This window comes from Thunnus albacares, chromosome 15 (genome assembly GCF_914725855.1).
Source record: "Thunnus albacares chromosome 15, fThuAlb1.1, whole genome shotgun sequence".
NCBI classification, from domain to species: domain Eukaryota; kingdom Metazoa; phylum Chordata; class Actinopteri; order Scombriformes; family Scombridae; genus Thunnus; species Thunnus albacares.
In genome coordinates, this window is record NC_058120.1 from 4210706 (window position 1) to 4225277 (window position 14572).

The following is a 14572-nucleotide window of genomic DNA, read 5'->3' on the forward strand; positions in this document are numbered from 1 at the left end:
AAGTGATGTCTCAGCATGTCTGAAAAGATACATACTACTGTTTATTCACACAAAACTATGTTGAACACAGACTTATTGGGTATGTAGTGCTCAGTATGCAATTTCAGACAAAGTGCCTCTGTAGCTGCTAAATGTTCCACTTCACCAGCTAGTTGCTAACTGTGTCTGTTGTTCGTTCTGGGCATGTAGCATACACTGGGTTTATCACAGCTTTTTCCCTGAAAACTATCTACTGGTGCTAGTAATGAGGTCGATGAGAGTGGTGAGACTGAACTAAAACAGTAAAGTTGTGGGTTGTAAAAAACAAAACATTAGCTGAAAGACAATAAAACTCTCTGTAGAGCTGAGGGGAACTGCAGAGTAAGATGATAAAGCAACACCTTTCACAATACAGTCATTTGAGTCATTGTCGATATTAACATATTGATTAGTGCAGTTGTAAAGAGCATATATAAACAAAAGTTATAACAAAGCTTTGCTAAATTAAAGCTTCAGTAAGTGATTTTTGACCATTTGGGGACAGAATCATTCAGTAAGCCTGGTTCACTATTGGCTTGTCTTTTGTTATTTATTGTTGTAATGAACCAAAAAATGCTTTACAAGCCTAATTAAATAAATACTGTAGATACTGTTAAGCATGGATGGTCCTTGTAAAGGTAGCAGCAGAAGCCAAATTGAAATGGGCTGAACTTTGTACAGTACAGTACAGTCTCATTACAGCCTTCAGTGCCTGTCAATATCATGCCAGTGACTGTGTCTTTTACATATGGGCTTAGGCTACATGTTTTTGTTTTATCTGTTGGTTTCCATTATTTCCACACTAGCTAGATGGACCGATTGTGACACCAAGTTGAATCAATTCCAGGTGACTTGGAAAGAATTCTATCCGCTGATATCAGCTTCCTGCATGCACAAAGATTTCCAGTTTGACTCACGACAGAGAACATTAAAACAATGTATATGTTAACTGCAGTTCTTTGTAACTTTTATGTACCTCTCAGGTAAGTAGAGAAGGATGATTATCATGTGTCATTTGTTGTTAAAACAGCCAGGACAATTCTAACGACTGTTGTTTACACTTGGTCTCAGGTGACTCCAACAACGGTTGTCATAACAGCCAGTAGCACTAATGAACATATTGGTATCAATGACCTTGATTACGACCCCACAGAGGTCAAATACCAGGGATGATTATCATATGTATTGGCTTGATTTCTCATCACTAGACCCATACATGTACCGACTGATTAAAGGACAGTAGCATAGAGTACCTGGTCAGTGGCTGCACTTAAAATCTTTGAAGTTGATTATCCCTTATGTAATCAACTTTAATAGGTACCAGCAATTATCATGCATGGTCCAGAATCATGGTCAATGTATGACTTATAGAATGCAACAAAGTGTAGCATTTGAAATATATTTCCCATGCAAAGAAATAAATGATACTTATTGCTTGTACACTGTTATTGATCAATATTTGAACATAATGGAAGGCTGTGAGAAGATTCTTAATAAAGGATAAAAAAAAACATCATCCATACTTCTCATCTGTTTCTAGAAAAGATCCCTCTTTCTTGGCTTAGTGTGTGTGCTGTCTCCATGTATTAAATACAGCACTTTGAGTCAATCTAAAGTTGCCTTTCCGTGCCTAGGCAAAGCTTTTAATGTAAAAGTATCTATCTCTAGTCTCTTGACTTCTCTCTCTCTAACTCATCTGAAAGAAAAGTGCTGACAGGAGTTTTATCAACTAAACATTAAGAAAACACTTGAGCTTTAAAAGTCAAGGCTTTGGCATTTTGATTCAACTACACACTTTAATGATATGTACATTTCTACAGAAATGTAGCCCTGTGTAAAAGCGTTTTCTTTAATGCCTGCAGCCCTGCTTCATGTTTGATGCTCTGTGCAGGGCTGGACCTGTTAGCAACTATGACAGACTTTTATGTAATTCAGTATTTCTGCCAAAGGATAGTGCTCTGCCCACTTATGGAATATAATGAAGATCAATGTCATTAGTCAGCTAAAATGAAACATTATAGAATGTTAATCATCACATTTTGGCAAACATATAACTGTAATCCACATGTTGCAAATTCACAAAGTTTGCAGCATTAACAACAAATATTTTAAAAATCCATTAGGTAATGAGAAGCATGACTGAGGCAGCTGCTAAAATAAGAAGATGTATGACATGAATTTAACAAATTGTACAAAAGTACAAATCACACTTTTACTCAGTATCATCTATGTGAAAGAGGAAGAAGACACAATAACAATACTAGAGCTATGGAGTCCTGAAACCGACAAAAGGTAGTACAAGGTCATCAGATAAATCAAAAATATAAGTCATTACACTGACAATCAATAATGTTTGTTAAGTAATTGTAATGCAATGTAAAAAGACCTTTCCTTTACCTCCAATCAGTTAATAAAATGACTTAAAACTTTGTTAGTTTTGTCTTAGTTAATTATTTCCCTATTTTTCCCAAGAAACATTTTCTATTTTCCTCATGCTTCCATGATAATGTGATGGGCATGTCCATGTATGTCCAGGGCAGGGATTGGTTCAGGGTGGGAGTGTGTAACATCAGTGGTTAAGTCAAGACGGCTGTGTGGCTAGCTAATTACATGAAAACACCGGTAACTGAACACTACACCATAAACAAAACTACACCAGCTAGTATGTAATGTTAACAATCCATATACTATGCTGCATACTGGTATAGCATAGTATCACTGTGTACATGCTTGTAACAGTAGCTAAAGCATTTGCTAATGTCACCATTGTTAACATTAGCTTCCCAGCCAGTTATATTTTGACTTGTCTGATAACATTTTACTATTTTTTGCCTGTTTTCAGGGCTCATTATTGAACTATTAAAACTGATCTTTCTGCAAATGAAAGAAATCCTGTTCACTAATATTTTTATTGTTGGGCTATTTTTTTAATCTCTCTTTTGGAAAATCTGTTTTTCAGTTTCTTTTAACTCATACTAATCTAATTTTTTTTTATCAATGTCACCACTACATGCAACTTCCAGGTGTAACTGCATAATCACCCACCTAAACTGGGTACACATAAACCTTTTCTTCCTGGGCAGTATATAGTTTTTTGCACTATAGCAATCTTGTTTATATAATGAAACCATATGTTCTTAGTTTGGCTTTAGCCCAAATCTAATTAAGCCCATTTTTCTTAAAACCACTGAAAACCAAAATCTTTAATCATACAATTCTTCACACCCTGTGCTCCGAAATGAAATGTGTATGTACTCTGGCCAAGGACAGCCCACAACACACCACAGGAAATTCATAGCAGAATAACAATGGTGTTAAACACCCTCAGAATGTAGTCGGCATTTATTATATTCAGCTAGTCCTTTAGTATGGTTTCTATTTGAATGTAGCACTAATTAGTTAGATGTCACTTGTTCTTAAAGAAATATTTTGAGGTATTTTTAAGATTTGCTCTGTGACAGAAGCAATACTGTACCTTCAGACCACATTTTGTATGTCATGACATACATCTATATTCTTACATTGGTGAGAGGCTGCTACGGTTTGCTGTACATAGTGTTCACATTATTCCTTGAAGCTACCGATGTTGATGTTAGCTTCTTATTACAGAGCCAAGCTCTCCCTTGAATGTTTTACATTTGAGAAGCAGGTGCTCAGCAGCAGGGCCACTCTTGAGTAAAGTCGACTGCATGTAGAGTCTCAGTCTCACATGTGTAGACTATTTTCTCTCCATTACTGTGTAATGTTGCTACTGATGTGGTATCATAAGGCATTCTAATTTTAAAGAATCTGATGACTAATTACACTTGGATCTTTATCAATACAACTGTGGCTGCTCTTTAGCTAGCTATTGTTGATTGCTACACCACCCTTTTGTTTTTATGTCTGCCCTTGAATGTTGTGTCGTTAATCAAATTTTAAGTAACTTCTGCAATAAGGATTTCATGAGATTAAACAAAATTGATACCACTCTCAGATGTGTTCATCTTTGTTATTTGTTACTTTGTTATTAATGCTAAGCTAGGCTAATTGTCTGCTGGCTGTAGCTTCATATATGCTTCAAAGACATGAGATTGATCTAATCTAACTCGCAGCATTAAGGAAATAAGCACATTTCCCAACTTGTCAAATTGTACCTTTAAGCATCGTAGAGTTTTTGAGCAACGTTAAAAGGTTAGGACTGAATGCAGATCATGTTTTATGTTGCAAAGTCAGACTCTGTCCTGCTCATAAATACAGTATACATAACTAACATATCACAACAAAGAAGATTAAATTAATTAGTAAAGATATAATTTTGAGAGTGTTTCAGTGAAAGCCAAAAGTGTTTTGTTTTTCCCATTATTTCTTTTTCACAACTCATCCCTTCACCATTTTATGTAAAAAAGTAATAAAGAAAAAATTTCCAAACCCATACATGCCTACAGCGTGATGAAACTTCCACAATAACAACAAAGAAAGATGTGAAAGTGAATTGGAACCTCAAAGTCAGTGTGTGCTTTGTGAAAAAAGCAGAGGTTAGGGAACAGAAGAGGAAGACAAGGCAGGTGAACAGCTTTCAGTGCACTAAAATGGAAAGGCCTTGGAAGACGCAGATTAGATGTCTGTTTCATGTGTTGCCAAAAGCAAGACAAGGGCCAGGGCATGCACTTACATAAACCACCAGAGGGAGAAGAATAGGTGGACGGTGATTGGAGGAGTTAAGTTTACAGTTGCAGTGGATACACATTGTCTAAATACATTCTCATTGCTTGAAAAATGACCTGGAAACTTGCGCAATCAAGACTTAAAAATTCTCTGTGTCAATGTAATCTTAGCTAAGCTGGAGCTCACTGTCCAACACTGGAACTTCTGGAAGCAGACACTTGGGGTCATCAGGTTACAAGATGGTTCTCCAACCACCGGACCACCCTGCCACTCTGTCGCCCTTTAACCTATAGGTCAGACTATTGGAGTCACTCAAAGACAGTTCAAACTAAACGACTGGTCCTGAGTAAATACTTGGTTGATGTGAGCATTTGGCAATAAGGTATCTCAGAGTCTTACACTGGGTCTGGTACCCGCAAAAAGTTTTGTAATAAATTCACAGGTACTGGCACAGATTAAAAATGAACAAGATGCAGGCGGGCAGCTTGTGAAATTAACAGGAGAATTAAAAAAAAATTAAACAGAAATGAAAATAAATAGCAGTTTTTTTAAACATATAATCAGCTGAATCTTATCAAGCCCAATTAATTGCTGTGAATTGTTTTATTTTGATACCCACAACACAACCTTTCACCCCTCAATGCACATGTGTTCACTGATGAAATAGCAATGTAGGCTAGCAGCTAGCGGATCAAAATGGATGACCTAAACACAAAATTAGCCAGTGGTGAACACAAAATTGTGGACAACACATCATCGAAGGCCAAGTGGGATGTATGGGAGGTTTGGTGTAATCAGTAACTGAGAATAACATTGTCAGTGGAATTTGCTGTTTGTAAAAAGTGCCCAAAAGTATTGCATTATTAATGCATCAGTTCCAGTATGGAACTGCGCGGGGAGGGGGCAGGTTTGCAAAATTGGTCCCGTGCTGGACTTTGGGTTATCTTGCAGTATTTAGCTGTCATGTGAAAATTTTTCTGATTCTTTCACAACGGCGGTAAATCCAGTAAGAAAATGGAGTTTAGCATTAACTTGCTAGTTTAGCTTATTGGCATCATCTGCTTCATTCATGCTTCTCCATCAGTGACTCATTCATTAGTTGCTTGGCTACCAGCTGACTAGTAACATCTAATCATATTCATACATGTGTACAGGTCTTTATAAGCTGATACCTTTATGCTAATGCTGTTTACTACCAGAGCTCCTTCCACCAGTCTAGCATCCTTCATACATACTAAGCATTGGTGACTGTTGACTTTATTGAGATCTAATGTATGTGTTTATGAAGGGGATTCGTTTTCCCAGCTGGATCCTCGTTGTTGCTCAGATTCTTTGAGAGCTTTGCCAAACTAAGTGTATGGTTTAAGGGACACTTTGGAACAAGGCCTATGGGATATCCATCTGGCATTCAGACTAATAACTATTGTCAAACAATAGTGAAAATAGTGTGGCTCAGCCAGTAGAGCAGGTCTCTATTAATTGCAGGATGCCCGGCTACCCCTGTCCACATGTCAGTGTGTCCTTGAGCAAGTCATGGTAGCTTGCTGCCATTAATGGGTGTGTCAAAGGAGGTATGAGAGGCATTGTGGATAAAATTGCTATATAAATGCAGTCCATTTAATAACCCATATGCTGTACAACAGAGTCACACCATGTTAGCCATTGTACAATTTCTCTTTGATTGTTAAAACAAAAGTTATATCTCAAAATGCATGCCCTGACTTCCACTTTATTCTCACATATACTGTAAATTATGCATGAATAATAAAAATAATACATTACCATATCATTATCTAAACCCCACCCCTTCTATTCTGAAGGTCAGCGGTCCATATCAGAAGTCTTTCATTCCCATGATTGCAATTTGAATAAGTCCCTGAATTCCTCTAAATACTATATGAATTTTTCCCCTTACGTTTAAGTGCATTAACACTCTGGCAGTCCCTCATATACAGTAGCCTGGAGAGATATCTATCATTTGAAATGAATTGAAAAGATCTGTTTGCACAGGACTGCAGTACCATTAATAACCACCTGGTTTCTGTATTTAGAGGTCATGAGCTATTCTCTGCTATCTGGCCCCTGTGTGTGTGTACATCCGCATGTATGCACACACATACCACCACGCATATACACATAAGCACACACACATGTATTCTGTTGTATGTGCTTAACTCCTTCCAGACACAGGACTAGAAGACCTGGAGTGAGGTGGAGGAGGCAGGGAGAAGGAATGGAGCGGGGGATGGGGTCAAGGGGTGAAAGAGCTTCCAGATGTTGAGACTGTTTCTGTTTCAAATGAAAGTTCCTCCTCACTTCCTTTTTTGACTGAGAACCTGTGTGTTTGTGTGTGTGTGTGAGTGTTTCTCAAGTACAAGTCTTCACACTGCTTTTGACGTCTTTTTCATTGATATCAGTTTCAGCACTTCTGACATGAGTTTCTGATGACACATAGAGACATACAGTATATATACTTTTTTCACAACTGTCAAATACAGTTTCTGAAAATCTGATGAGTCATCTCACTGCCCACTGGCAGAGAAACTTGTGTTGTTACTACACACCTGCATACACACCTACACACACAGACACTTTGTTAATATGTTATACCTTCCCCAAGTCAACATAAGCCTGGGGAAGTTTTCAACAAAATAGAGAAAGTCTGATGAACATTTCTCCTATTATTTAAAATGTATTAAAAATTCACTCCTGCTGAGGCTAACTCACTGACATAAAGGCGAATAATGACAGTTTTATATTTTAGGGTGAACTATCCCTTTAAAACAAATCATAGATCAGCTGGAATATTGACAAATGCATATAACTCATTATACAAAAAACAAATTAAACAGGGTAAGTAAATAGGGAACAGCTTAATATGAAATCTATATTTTAGCTGATTGTATAGAATCAATGTGATCATAGAGACACAACTTCTGTTATTGTTGTTGTTCTGTTTTGTATATCCTATAAAAAGTGAACATGTCTTGGCTACAGTAACAACTTAGACAACACTTTTCCACTGTTCTGGTCAGTTCTCATTGCAGGCCTGGAATCATTTGTCCACAACATCAAGGATTGTACATACATAACCAACCACTGTATGAATAGTATTTGTATGTACAGTATTTGTATGACTGAAACTAATTAGTGGATTTGCCTCCTTAATAGCCTAGCCTTATAATGTGTATTTTCAGATGTTTTTTGAATGCTTTGTTTTACAAATGTCATTTCGTAGGAAACTTGAAGTCCATTTGTGTTTTGCTAAGTCTGACAGGTGCAAATAAGTAAAATTTACAGCAAGACAAAGACTAGCCATGGCTAACTATAGACAGTCATTCACATGCAAAATAAGGTTTCAAATCTCCCTTGATCACCCTATTCTGAAGATTCTGTTTCAATGTTGCCATCATTTTCCAATGTATACTTGTTTTCCAGCATCGCTACCATAAGTTCTGAATAAAAAAGCAGTCTAATCTATTCAGGACGATTGTCATGTTGGAACAGACTCAATAATATATCTCTGTATAATTAGAATGATAATCAGACTTATCCTGGTGATTTTAACTGGCAATGATTCTATGGCCAAAGCTTTTTTAGCTTCATGCTACACTGTCTAACGTAAAAGCCTACTGCTATGTAACACGATGCTTGAACCTGGAAAAACCTGAAACTTTGTGAATCCACAGTGTTATATCATAACCTCCTACAGGTTACTAAAACTGTATTCATGCTACATCCCTGACAGTGCATAAACGTTACCTTTTCTTTGATGTGACCATAAATATCAATATACGGAACAAAGAACCTGGAGGAAAAATATAACCCCAATGACAACTAATGCTAATGCTAACTAACAGAAATCATTTTACTGCAGTGATATTTAACATGGACTATTCTTTTTTTCCGCCATTCTCTTGCGGGAGACACAGAACGGATTGTGAATGGGCCCAACAGTAGGACTTGAAACCATATTCAGAGACAATGATACAAAGAGAATTGAGAGGGCCCTTGACCAGCTACTGAGTAAGTGTTTATTGCCGCAATAATACATATTTCTTTATTATCAATGGGTCAAAAAAAGCTCTGATAAACCCACATACTACCTGCCCAGCACCAAACAGCAACTAGCTTGTGAACTTTAACTTCCCAACTTCACAAGCTAGTAAGAAACTAGCTGGTAAACATGCAGCAGCTTAAAGAGGCAGATATTTTTTGGTGGAGACCAAACCAGAGCTAAAAGGAGCGAATATTGGACTTATATTTTATGGGTGGCAAGAAACAGGAAATGTAAATGGTCAAACTGTTTTGTCGGTACATTCACCACAACATATTAAGGTCATAATATATCAATGTTGTACTAACGGCTTGTTCTGTAGCCCCCAAGTGGCAAAAAAATCAAAAGTAATACTCCTTTAACCAAACATGAATCTCAACAATGTTATAATATGTAGGCTTATTTTCTATGCCTATGTACAGGTATATGGTTGCTTAAGTAGTTAGAGTAGATTAGCAGCTAACAGTAGCAAAATAGGAAACACGCTAATTGTTTCCTTTTGAAAATGCACAACAAAGCAGCCATTGTTTGGTTGAAGTTTTTTTTTTTTTTTTTTTTTTTTTTTTTTTAAACATGCAATAGGCCTTTTTTACAGTAGACATTTTAACACATCGTAGGAAAAGCACAGGTGTAAATAATCAAATGAATGATGCTTCAGTTTCAGGGTTTGTGCATACTGGCTAAGTGTCATTAATGTTATTAGTGACACTTGCTTAGAGAAAGGCCCATATTATATTTGCAAGTTGGTCAGATAAACTGCTTGCACTAACAACTCAATTGTCATATCTAGCTAAATACACCATTCGTTTGGGGTGCATTGACATTTTCAAGTGGTGTATTGGTCATGTTTATTGAAAATGTATGCAGTAGTGGCATTGTGGAATTCTGTTTTGGTTTATTAGGACATGCTTGGCTCTCTGCTGAGGTGAGTTTACAGCAGTAGGGTCATGAGTGTGAGGACAGCGTCAATATTTGCCCATGTGTGCTACAGTCATGTGTTTGTATCTGTGTGTGTGAGTGTGTTGAATCCCCTGAGTGTACCTACAGTATGTGTGTATGTTCAGAGGACCTCACCAAAGAGTCGATCCCTGTGGCCTCTAGGTAATTGCTCCCATATTTGCCAGGTTTGTGGTCTGGGTTAACTGTTGTACCTGGTGTATGTGTGTGTGTGTGTGTGTGTGTGTGCATCTGTGGAAGCCATCACTCTTCTTTAATGAGTGGTGAAAATGGAGAGAGGAAGGAGAAGGAACACAAAAAAAGTCCTACTTGACATTTTTTTCCTTCCTGGAAAAGTTGGAGTGTGAGCTATCAAACGCTGATGATTCAAGGTCAGACCTGACTCTGTGGATGGCAGTGCATGACATGATGTCAAGTTAAATCAAATTCATTTTATTTGTATAGCCCAATATCAAAAATCACAAATGTGCCCCTGTCCTTAGACCCTCAATTGAAATAAGGAAAAACTCCCTAAAAAAAAAGGGGGGGGGGGGAATGGAAGAAACCTCAGGAAGTGCAACAGAGGAGGGATCCCTCTCCCAGGACAGACAGACGTGCAACAGATGTTGTGTGTACAGATCAGAGCAAGATATACAAATTACAGAAATACAGCAAGGAAAATGATGACAACATTATAATGGATTTATAATATATATGAAGATTGTAGTGAAAAGGACACCAAGCAGCTTCCAGGTGCCACCAGAACAGAACAGGACCTGAGCCACATGACCTCCATCACCATGGATACCGGGGAGGGGGACAGACTACACATGCACACAGGGGAGATTCACATACACAGGAAAAGAGACAAGATAAGACATTATTCACACAGGAGAGAGAAGGATAGAAACATCATTCAGAGAGAGATGGACATGAGGTGAGTCTAAACACCTGCAGGATGGGAAACCAGATCCAAAACCTCAGGAAATGGCACCGACAGCCAGGGAAGCAAGGCGGTTCTTGGATGGGTGCTGGTCCAGCAAGAGATGCCTGAGACAAGAGAGGACAGGAGGAGAAAATAGGGAGACAGAGGGAGAGAGGAGAGAGGGGGATACAAGTCATGTGCTTGTGGAACAAACAAACAGAGGGTTGGAGAGATTAAATGATTATCAGAACAATTGCAATACACAACAATCTTGACAGCAAGACAGCACTTGGTAAATTCAGTGAGACAGAAACTGGCCCGCCGTGCAGCACAAGGTCATGAAATAATAAATTAAAGGCAAATAATTGTGGGTTCAGGCAAAAAGATGAGTTTTAAGTTTAGATTTAAGGGACTCAACAGACACAGATTGTCTGACATTAGCAGGGAGGTTATTCCATAAGAACAGGGCATGATAAGAAAAGGCCCTGCTGCCTGCTGACTTCTTTTTAAATCTGGGGACACACAGGAGCCCTGCATTTTGAGAGCAGAGAGCTCGAGATGGAACATAAGGTTTAAGGAGATCAGACAGGTATGATGGGCTATGCCCATTTAGGATTCTATAAATCAGCAGAAGCACTTTAAATTCTGATCTAACATGGATAGGAAGCAATTGAAGGGTGGATAGAATTGGTGTTATAACATTTCAAATTTTCTTGTTTTAGTTAAGATTCTAGCTGCAGCATTTTGAACCATCTGAAGACTTTTAGCACCAGTATGTGGCAGATCAGACAACAACATTACAGTAATCAATCATATACTGTGTGTGTATATATATATTGTGTGTTTGTGTGTGCGTGTGGAGATTAGACCCAGAAATCTTGTATTTGTGGGACTTTTTGGTTGAACTGTTCACAACTCTTGCTCACTCAAAAATGTGGTGACCCACTGGTCTACACAGCATTAAAAAACAATAATAAATAGATTAGGATAACATAGATAATCTAAATAGGCATAAAATGTTGCAAGGACATGACTCATAGGAAGAACAGGGTTCACAACAAAGTATGTGACAAGTGTTTTATCAGTAATATATCTGCAGGATAGTGATTTCAGTGTCCTAATGAAGTACACTACAACAGCACTTCAGTAGTCATTAAATTCATTAGCTCACACTGCCATCTGCTGGCATTGTTTGAAAAACATCTCCACCACAACCCCCTGTATGTAAATAAAATCTGACTTTAATCCTATCAAACATCAGCTGAAAAATAAAGATATCTGAGTGTTTTAGTGAAGTTCTGGTAGAAGCAAAGGAACTAAAACATACACACTCAAAAACTGCTCTATAGAGAAAAAAATAAACACCTTTTAAACATTTCTTTGTCAAAGTCGTTGTGGTCCCATGAATAAAACATCCAATATACCGGTAAACATCAAAAATGTTATGTTTCTGTTCCAAAGAAAAAGCACCAGTAGTCCTTCAACTGACACTGTGATCATCTAGAGGGAAAATCTTTTACCGTAAGATCACCTTTAACCTTAAAGTTACTGGTACCTTTGTAAAAATCTGTCTTAAAATAACAGTTAGGTTCCAATATGAACAGTGAAAGAGGTTTTCTTTGCTGTAATCGTTCCTCCTGTTCATAGTGGCTATTAAAAGATCCCTTCAAATGTGCTTTCAGAATAAGTAATTGGGGCCAAAATCCACAGTGTGTTCACAGTCATTTTGTGCAAAAAAGCATTTAAAAGTTTATCTGAAGCTTATATGAGGCCTCAGCAGTCTGAGTTAGTCATATCAAGTGGATATCTGACACATTTAAAGTCTTTATACCATCAAATTCCCTCTTTGTGTTTCCTCAGACAGTGTTTCTCTGTTGAGCTGCGGTAGAAGTATAGTAACAAAAAGAAGGACTTTGGCACTAAAAAGAGTGTAACGTTGAAAGATATCTACTTTATTTGACTCATTTGGATGACTGCTGCTGTATATTAGCTTCAGATAAACTTTTAAATATTTCTTGTGGATTTTGTCTCCCATCACTTACAAGGGGGATCTTCTAATGGTCAGTATGAACGGGAGGAACGATTATGGCAAGAATAACCTATTTCAATGTTCATTTGGGTACCTAACTATTGTTTGAAGACTGACTTTAAAATTTGTGAACCTGCCTTTAAGAATGCATGAGATATTTTTAATATAATCTGCCTCACAAACTGCTTATACTGTTTTACACTGCAGTCATCAAGTCATTTCTCTACACTTCCATCACTGTCTGGTTTGGACCGGCCACCAAACAGGACAGGAATAGACTACAACGGATGGTCAGGTCTGCAGAAAATATTATCGTGTATTATATATAGTTTGTTGGAGAAATTTTACAGACGCTGGAAGGCCTAATTTTTGATATACGTATCCAGGATTTCAATGATAGGGTTTGTTTAAACAAACTTTCCAAGAATTTGAAAGTTTGGTTGATTGGATTTTTTTTTTAAAGAAACAAAGTCAACTGGACTTAAGTATGGCAGGAAAACTAATCAATACAAATCAAATCAGGAAAAATATCCATTCAAACAAACTTGAAAGTCTCCTTACATACCAACAAAAACTGCCAAAGCTGACTATATTTCAAATCATCCAGGCGGGGTATTGGGTTAAGTTTTCAACGAGCAATAATCACATCTCATTAAAATCTGAAAAAAATACTAAATGTATTCATGGCAGAGAAAACAAGTACTACTAACAGACTCAGGGAAACGTTAACATTCACAGAAATTAAAAGTCTCCTTAGAGACTAACAAAAATTGCCACAGCTGACTATATTTCAAGTCATCCAGGCGGGGTATTGGGTTAAGTTTTCAACCAGCAATAATCACGTCTCAGTAGAACTTCATAGACTATGAAATTGCCTCTGCGAAAGGATATCCATAACACCTATGACTTAAAAGTGGACCTGCTCCAACGCTCACAACGCTCGTGGCGCAATTCTCAAACCTTACCGGATGTACAGTACTGTCAGGTCGATGACATGTTCATGTTGCACGTGATTGGCTTGTTGATTACAAACTCCGCCTTTTCCATAACCTTATGATCCCGGTCGCACAGAGAAATTTCACAAACGTAGGACAACCTACTTTTTCAGACCACATACCCATAATTTCCACGTTCGGGTTCTATTAAAGCAGGGGCCAGTTTCAAAGAGAGCCGTTTGCAGGTCACAAATGTCGGTATTTCCCTGATTCGCAAAGGATTTTCACTCACAAACTACAGATACATTTACGAGTCCTACGGTTCTCGTTTTGAAATTAGATAGGCCTACCCAGGATTAGCACGGCTGGGTTTCTTTAAACCAGGATTCCGAGAGATTGAAAGTTTGGTTCATTGGAGAAAAGCAGTTCAAAAAGATCTGAAAAAAAACTAAATGTATTCATGGCAGAGAAAACAAGTACTACTAACAGACTCAGGGAAACGTTAACATTCACAGAAATTAAAAGTCTCCTTAGAGACTAACAAAAATTGCCACAGCTGACTATATTTCAAGTCATCCAGGCGGGGTATTGGGTTAAGTTTTCAACCAGCAATAATCACGTCTCAGTAGAACTTCATAGACTATGAAATTGCCTCTGCGAAAGGATATCCATAACACCTATGACTTAAAAGTGGACCTGCTCCAACGCTCACAACGCTCGTGGCGCAATTCTCAAACCTTACCGGATGTACAGTACTGTCAGATCGATGACATGTTCATGTTGCACGTGATTGGCTTGTTGATTACAAACTCCGCCTTTTCCATAACCTTATGATCCCGGTCGCACAGAGAAATTTCACAAACGTAGGACAACCTACTTTTTCAGACCACATACCCATAATTTCCACATTCGGGTTCTATTAAAGCAGGGGCCAGTTTCAAAGAGAGCCGTTAGCAGGTCACAAATGTCGGTATTTCCCTGATTCGCAAAGGATTTTCACTCACAAACTACAGATACATTTACGA

The 14572-nt window shown here is 37.8% G+C and overlaps 1 long non-coding RNA gene and 2 other non-coding genes across 3 annotated transcripts in view; all 3 read right to left on the minus strand.

Moving 5' to 3' along the window:
- Window positions 1–10308: 10308 nt before the first annotated feature.
- The window catches only part of LOC122998863, a 71645-nt gene continuing 67381 nt past the window's right edge, over window positions 10309–14572 (minus strand). Inside the window, exons 2-3 of the long non-coding RNA XR_006407526.1 lie at window positions 10610–10689; window positions 10309–10482 (exon numbers count right to left, since the gene is read on the minus strand). This is a non-coding gene — a long non-coding RNA (uncharacterized LOC122998863). The remainder of the gene's footprint in view (window positions 10483–10609; window positions 10690–14572) is intronic.
- LOC122999096 lies at window positions 13361–13501 on the minus strand. The gene has a single exon (XR_006407620.1). It is a non-coding gene; the product is annotated as a U4 spliceosomal RNA (small nuclear RNA).
- Window positions 14073–14213, minus strand: LOC122999097. The gene has a single exon (XR_006407621.1). It is a non-coding gene; the product is annotated as a U4 spliceosomal RNA (small nuclear RNA).